The sequence below is a fragment of the Protopterus annectens genome, chromosome 5.part1 (genome assembly GCF_019279795.1).
Source record: "Protopterus annectens isolate FY-2018-M chromosome 5.part1, PAN1.0, whole genome shotgun sequence".
In the NCBI taxonomy this organism is placed as follows: domain Eukaryota; kingdom Metazoa; phylum Chordata; order Ceratodontiformes; family Protopteridae; genus Protopterus; species Protopterus annectens.
In genome coordinates this window covers 343,180,003-343,188,126 of record NC_056736.1, presented here as the reverse complement: position 1 = coordinate 343,188,126, position 8,124 = coordinate 343,180,003, and positions in this window count along the sequence as shown.

Genomic DNA, 8,124 nt, shown 5'->3' with positions numbered 1-8,124 from the left:
GAGCAAGTGTAATGAAGTTTTTTCGTGCAGGCATATATGAATTGGCGATCATTGTTTATAATTCTTGAGCTGTATCCATTTATATAAATATTTTGCTTGCTTCTAAATGTTGTTTCAAATTATTTTATACTCTGAGGGTGATGTTGGAGTTTGATAAAAGTATTAAAATGTTTATTGCCTGCTGATCACACCCCCTCAACAATTTATGCCTGACAGCCACCCCTTCACCATGCCCTAACTATGCCTCTGGGAAGATGGTTCTAGCTCCTGGTGCTAGTCTGAAAGTTTTTAGAAAGTTAGGTCTGTGGAATACAAGAGTTACATCTCCTTTGCTGCCTCCTTTTAAGGAGTGAGAAACTACGTTTATTCTTAGTTTGCTTCTGACAGTTTTATACTATTTGGGGGTATGTCAGATTTTAAAGGTGAGACCTGAAAGGAAATAGCTTGCGTCATCAGGTGCTAGAAGCTATTTAACACTTTGAAACATTTTTCAGTGGTGTTCTGTTCTAAGGCTAATATAATTAATTTACATACCTGTTTTATGGTCTTGTTGTTTTGGCTGGAATTTAGACTGGCAAATGGAAATGCATATTCCAGTTGTGGGATTAGGATATTGACCCCAAGTGCTTAACAGGCTTGGATTGTAAAATGGTTAAGACATATAGCAGGACCAGAACTGCAATCCTACTTTAGATGTAATTTGATCCACAAATGCCTTGAAGGCTAGTTGTGGATCCGTAAGTAATCATAGGTATTTATATTCTAGTACCTGATTTATTTTATTGTTACATGTGTTTGTAATAGTTGGGAGGCAATATTTTATTTTTTGAGTAGTAGCAAACAACATAGATTCTATTTGATTCATATTAAAGTCAATTTGTTGTCTGTGATCAAGGAACAGAAGAGAAGAAAGTATAACTGTAAGTTTTCTTATTTATTTTGGTGAGTTTGATCTGATTTATATAAAATTTTATCATCCACGTCTGTACTGCTCGAGTAATCTTTGCTGAATTCTAGATAACCAAACAATTTATAGAACAACATTGGGGGTATAAATTAAACTAGATCATTTAGATACAGAGAGATGAGTATAAGACCGACTACTGATCCCTTGGGCACACGAGAGGTAAAAGTTCTAGAGTACGTTAGCAAGTCTTTACATTAGGTTTTGAAAGTTCTTTGATGTTCTGGAGCCAGATACCTGAGCTGCATCCAGATCTGAGCTTTTGTAATTTTTTTAATGAGAAGAGTGATTTAGTCATATACATTCATGAATGCCCTGTTGACTATATTCCTTCTGTTAGATGGATATTTTTCATAGCTGTGCAGATTCTGTTACTAAGTAAATGGTTCTAAAACCATAAAAAACCCTATTTGCTAATATGTTTTAGTAGTTGAGTTCATAGGATTGTTTGCAAATGCTTCACTGAGAGGTCAGAGAATAGATATTACGTTAAGCACTAGGAGAGGATGGAATACGAGTTTTAAGAATGGGTATTGTGACTCCCACCACTGATACCAATAAGTGATGGGCACCAACATACTTGATCTCATCATCACGAACATGGGAGCACAATGTTCAACACCGGAAGTATACCCCTCACTGGTGAGATCAGATCACAAACTAATCTCGCTGGAGGTCCTCATCCCACCCCCACCTGAAATAAAAAAGACCACAGTAAAGAACTTCTCGAAAGCCGACTTCACACTTCTAAAGACTAGTGTGGTCTCCTTTAAGGCCCCCGAGCTGGCGGAAAACAGTACTCAAGCCACAGAATCACTTACAAATGCCTTCTACCAGCACCTGCAGGACTGCATGGATAAGGCAATCCCAAGCAAAGCAAAGACTCTTTGTACCAAAGGCAAGCGTCCAGTCTGGTGGACCCCAGCCATAAATAAACTCTACAACAAAAGGAGGAAGCTACTACAAGATAGAGCAAAATCCTTAAAAGGTAAGACACCCTTGATCACTATAAGTAAAAAACTAAGAGCTCTCATAAAATCATCCAAAGCAAATTTTGAGAGAAAAATAGCTAAAGACTCAAAAGACAATCATAAGGCCTTCTTTAGCTATGTTAGAAACCTGGGAGGAAACTCCCAGATATGCTCAGAACTAGTTCAAAATGATGTGAAGATTACTGATCCTACAGACATTGCCAACATACTGGCTGACAGGTTCAGTGCAAACTTCTCCCCTTCCCCCCCAAAAGGAGAGATATCTATACCAAGCGATTGCAGCCCCCCAAACATCACCAACACCCAAGTGAGAACTGCTCTCTCCAAAGCAAAAAACACAGCATCCATGGGACCTGATGGTGTCCCCGGCTGTGTGCTCCATGAACTCAACGAGGAATTAAACCCACAGCTAGGACAGCTGTTTAATCATAGTCTTACCTCTGGATACATTGCCAGGAGTGGCGCACTGCAACTGTGGTCCCACTTCACAAAGGCGGTGCCTCCACCGACCCTGGAAATTACCGGCCCATTAGCTTGACAAGCCTTATCTGCAAAGCCATGGAGAGGATCATAATGGACCTCATAAATAAAGACATAGGGAATTTGCAGACTTTGGATCCATCCCAGTTTGGCTTTGTCAAAGGCAGATCATGCCTTCTAAACTTGGTTGACCTTTTGGAAACAGTCACCAAAGCCATTGATGACGGAAAGGCAGTCCATACAGCCTACCTCGATCTGGCGAAGGCCTTCGATACAATACCCCACTCGGGTATCATTGAAAAACTCATCAGCTTAAATGTTAACCCATACATCACAAGATGGGTTGCAAACTGGCTGAGTGACAGAACCCACAGGGTCAGAGTTGCTGGCGCCATGTCAGACTCAAAGCCTGTCACAAGTGGTGTACCACAGGGCTCAGTCCTGGGCCCACTCTTGTTTGGCATCTACTTTTCCAAGTACAAGCAAACACAGGAGGGTTATGGCTGACAAAGTTTGCAGATGACTGCAAACTGAAGCCATAGTAGAAAACACATCTGACACAGATATCCTTCAGAAGGGTCTCACAGAAACGGATAACTGGTGCCAGAGCCATGGCCTAAAGTTAAATGCCAAAAAATGCATAGTCATACCCTTCGGGAAAAACAAGGTTAACCCTAGCTACCAAATAGGTGGCAATCCACTGAGCACAGAAGAAGTTATCAGGGACCTGGGGACCCAGGTTGATAGTAGTCTGTCATTCGACACCCATGTAGCTAAAGTAGTTAGGAAGACCTTCTACATTGCCCACCTTATCATGAAGGGATTCTCATCTAGATCAAGGGAGGTCATAGTCTCCCTATACACATCACTCATCAGACCAATGATTGAGTACAATGCCCCATTCGGAATGTATTTGACCCGACACTTGCAGCAGCTGGAGAGGCCACAAAAGTTCCTCACCAAAAGGATAAAGGGTCTCAAACATCTGTCCTATGCTGCCCGACTGAAAGAACTCCAGCTCTATTCAGTCGTCTACCCCTTCCTCAGAGGTGACCTTTGCCTAACATACAAGGCCATGTCAAACCCAGATTTGATGAATATGCTTCACCTCAAAAAATCTAGATCCGTCAGAGCCACAAGGGCAGGAGACTTAAACCTCAACACGGCTATTAATAGGACGTGCTGGAGGGATAGATTCATCACCCAAAGACTCCCTATGCTGTGGAACAAAATCCCGGTATATGTGAGGCAGAGCACCTCGCTGGCCTTGTTCAAGAGAAATCTTGACCAATGGATGGGAGATCGCAGATATACCCCAGGGATTACCTCAGTGTCACTGCTCGACAGAGGCACAGCAAAATAATGGGTATAGTTCCCCATACTAAAGGGGTGGCGTAAGCCACAAAACTATGGGCTAGGCTTGTAAATGCCCTCAGGCAGATAGCCTAGTATGAACCTATGAACCTATAAACCTATGTATCTTCCCCAAGCTGGGCCAGTAATGAATCCTTAAGAGTGACACTGGAGAGGGACGTGCACTTGGAATACAAATGAATACACTCAGTATTTCTAGATGCAGACCTCTCTGCATCAAGTACAATTTCCCTTAAGAACACACAGGGAACACATTCAGCCCAGGTTCTGGATATCTCTGTATCTGTCTTCCTCCTGATCCCCAATAAGATTCCCCACTGGTACAGCTGTAGGGTTAGGTCCTCAGCCGAGTGTCCAAGCCAAGTCCTCCAACAACATCTCTGTAAACCCAGTGCTTCATGTCCCTGCCCAAGTATCTGACACACACAACCCTTGAGAGATTTAATTTTCACACACACACACACACACACACACACACACACACACACACACACACACACACACACACACACACATACACACACACACACACACACACACACACACACTCACACCTGGTTAGGGCTATCACAGATCTACTAACTATGCCCCCTTCTGCCCAGACTAAAAGGTAGTTACCACTGCCACCAGACACTACACAATCAGCTACTCTAAGGCTCTTAACAAATGGTATCCAATTATACTGCATTATATTAATTTTAATACAAATGGTAGTAGTTCACCAAGATGGCTAGGCCTTCTGGAGTGGCCCACACAGTGTCACCAAATAAATGTAAATACTCTCAAATGGTAGATACTGTCTAAAAGAACTAGCCACAGTGAAAATTTAAATATATTTAATAATAAATAATAAAAGTATAGGAAAATACTGACTATATATTCACAGTAAACCACAGAGTTCAAATCACACACAATATTGAAAAGAACACTGAAGGACAGACTCAGACAAATAAAGAAAAACAATATCTAAACTAAGCTTCACTATATTCCTGACTAAATCTAAGATAATTCACTGTTCCCTGATAACTTACTTGGTTAAGACAAGATGAAATATGTGAGCAGTCTTTCTAGACAGGCTGCTCAAACAGAATACTCTATATTCTGAGATTACTCCCTGTAAAATATAATATCCAAGATGACTGGCAGAATGACCTCATCTGGTCACCTGGTTCTAGGTTCCCATGATATCTCCTTTTGAAGTTTGAGACAGGACTTTAGCAGACTACCACAATACTCATTTAGAGATATTATGGCAGTGCCTGGAGCCAGAATCATTTGCAACACTTCCACCGTCTTTACAAAAGCTAACAGATAATGGCTGCTTTCAGACCTACCATCTCTGGGTCTGTTCATCACTGTGGGGTGCTGTTCAACTATTTAACATATCATTTACATGTCCCTTATTTTTCTTAAAATAAGCCAGCTGGTTAACCATTGATGTGCCAGTGTCCTCTATTAAAACATATGCTTTTAATTCAGATACCATAATACATGTACATTTTTCTTCATTTCAGCAGGGTGCGCTGTTGATATATTTTAACACAATTAACACAAGCAAATCTCACAAATACATTTTCAGCAAAAGCATCCATATAGATCAGTTTGATATAGTAATGACATACAATTATTTACAAAATTCCAGCTAGCTGTGCTGGCACAAGTCACACATCCACTGCCCTACTTCGCCCTGGCATGGCCGACAGTACCGCCTATCATCACAACCCCCACCCCCTTGAAGACTCAAGCTAGTTTTTCAAGTCATCCTTGAGAAACAGGGCTTGAGAAAAATAAGCCTATCTAGGAATATGTTACCCCATTCCCTGTCTTGAGATTCCATCTGCCTTTGCATTGCTGACCCCACTACAGTGTTGAACTGTCATATCATATGCCTGCAAGCCTAGGCTCCACCATAGTAACTTGGGATTTTGCTGGATGGCTCCCTGCAGCCATTGATCCCCCTCAGATTCCTCCTGCCTCCTACTGCAAATACTCAGCACAAGGGCCTCTCTAGCATGGTAAGTTTTCATCATGTTGACATGATAGAGTCTGTGCCCCTGCATCCTACCTACCAGTTCTACCATATAGTTAACATCACTGACCTTCCTTACCACCTTGAAGGGTCCCTCCCAAACTACAGTTTATTATGTCTGACAGGAATGAGAACCATCACCTGCTTCCCCATAACATACTCTCTGACTCATCTTGTCATACCAGACCTTTTTTACTGCATTGGGCTCCTGCCAGGTTCTCCTGGGCCAAGCCCATAAGCTCCCTAAGCCTTGTCCTGAGGTTTAGGACATATGCCACAACAGACTCCTTGTGGGATTCACATTCACCCTCCCACTCATCACAAATCAAATCTAGACACTCAGGTATTGTTTTCAAACTCAAAAGGCTAGGTACAAACTCATATATCACTCAGTGAATAGCCAACTGGCTCAAAGACAGGACCCAGGAAGTTAAAATTGGGGAGTCCACCTCTACAAAGAGGCCAGTCACAAGTGGAGTTCCTCAGAGATCAGTCCTTGGACTACTTTTTTTTTGGCATTTACTTTTCTGAAGTTGATGCCAATGTCAGTGGTCTCTGGTTGACTACATTTATAGATGATTGCAAATTAGGAGCTGCCATTGAATCCCACACTGACACAAATATTCTCCAGGAAGGGCTGACACAGACAAACAACTGATGTCAGAGCCATGGACTAAAAATAAATGCCAAGAAATGCATAATAGTATCCTTCGAGAAGTCATCCACCCCTGATAACTATCATATTGACAGCACACCCCTTAGAGTTGAACCATCACTTGTCTATAGTAGTAAAGAAATCCTTCTGTGTTGCACAACTTATAAACAAAGGTATGGCATCTAAGTCCAAGGAAGTCATTGTTCCACTGTATTTGGCATTCACCAGACCTATCTCTGAGTACAGTGCCCCCTTTGGTATGTACCTAACCAGGCATATCCAACAATTGGAATGTCCACAGAGGTTCGTCACTAAAATAATACAGGGCTTAAGTAAAATGTCCAATGCAGACTGATTCAAGGCTCTATCCCTGTATTCCGTCTCCTACAGGCTTTTGAGGGGAGATCTATGCCTGACATACAGGGCATTGTCAGACTCCAAACAGATGGACCTTCTGCTTAACTGCAAAACAAACAGCCCCAGAATTACCTGTTCTAAAGACTTAAACCTTACCTGTGATATAAATAGGTCCTGCTGGAGAGACAGGTATGTATCCCAGAGATTAGCCCATCTCTGGAACAGGCTTCCCATCCATGTGAAACAATGTTCCTCCCTACCCCAATTCAAGTTCCACCAGGACAGTTGGATGGAAAACAGGAAATTCATCCCTGGTTTGGCACCTATGTCTGTAATGAATGCAGGCAACCTGTAAATGGTTCATGTCCACAGCCCCTAGCTTGTAAATGTTTCATCTCCCAAGCTCCTGCTTACAGGGTATCAGAATTTGTCAGAGATTTGGGATGCATGGCTGGGCTTAAAAAGGCTCTTGTGGTTGTTAGCCTAGTAAACACCTATGAATCTTTGAACCTAGAGCCCCCCTTACACTGTGCCCATACAGCAACTCAAATGGTGAAAAACCTGTGAATTCCTGGGCTGCCTCTCTGTAAGCAAACAGATGGGGCAAATATTTGTCCCAGTCTCTCTCAAACTGTTCGGAAAATGACTGTAGCATGGTCTTTAGTTTAGAGTTTAACCTCTCCACAAGACCATTAGTCTGGGGGTGGTAGCGGTGATTTTTAGGGGCTTCACCCCACAGTGCTCCCACAGACAAGCCAGCAGGTCTGATATGAAATTGGCACCTGTGTCACTCAGTATTTCTCTTGGGAACCTACCCTGCTGAAAATCTCTAGCAAAGCATTTGCCACCTTCTCTGCCTCAATGGAAGACAGAAGCACTGCCTCAGGGTATCTAATAGCATAATATACTACCAGTAGGATATACTTCTTCCCTGTGTATCTTGGGATACTCAAAGGCCCCACAATATCCATAGCTACCCTCTGAACCAGCTTATCACTCACAGGAAAAGCCATCAAAGGAGCTTTGACCTTGTCTCATGCCTTGCCTACTGTTTGGCACTGCTCACAGGTCCTGCAGCACCCTGTTACATCCCTGGAAATCCCAGGCCAATAAATGTTCTGCATACCACGTCCCCTGGTATGCTTTATGCCCATATGACCAGCAAAGGGAATGTCACGGGCTATGGTGAGATGTTCCAGACAGTAGGCTCTGGGCACTACCAACTGCTGTATTAACTCACTTTCTAGTCCTCCCTCAGGGTCCACTCTCTATA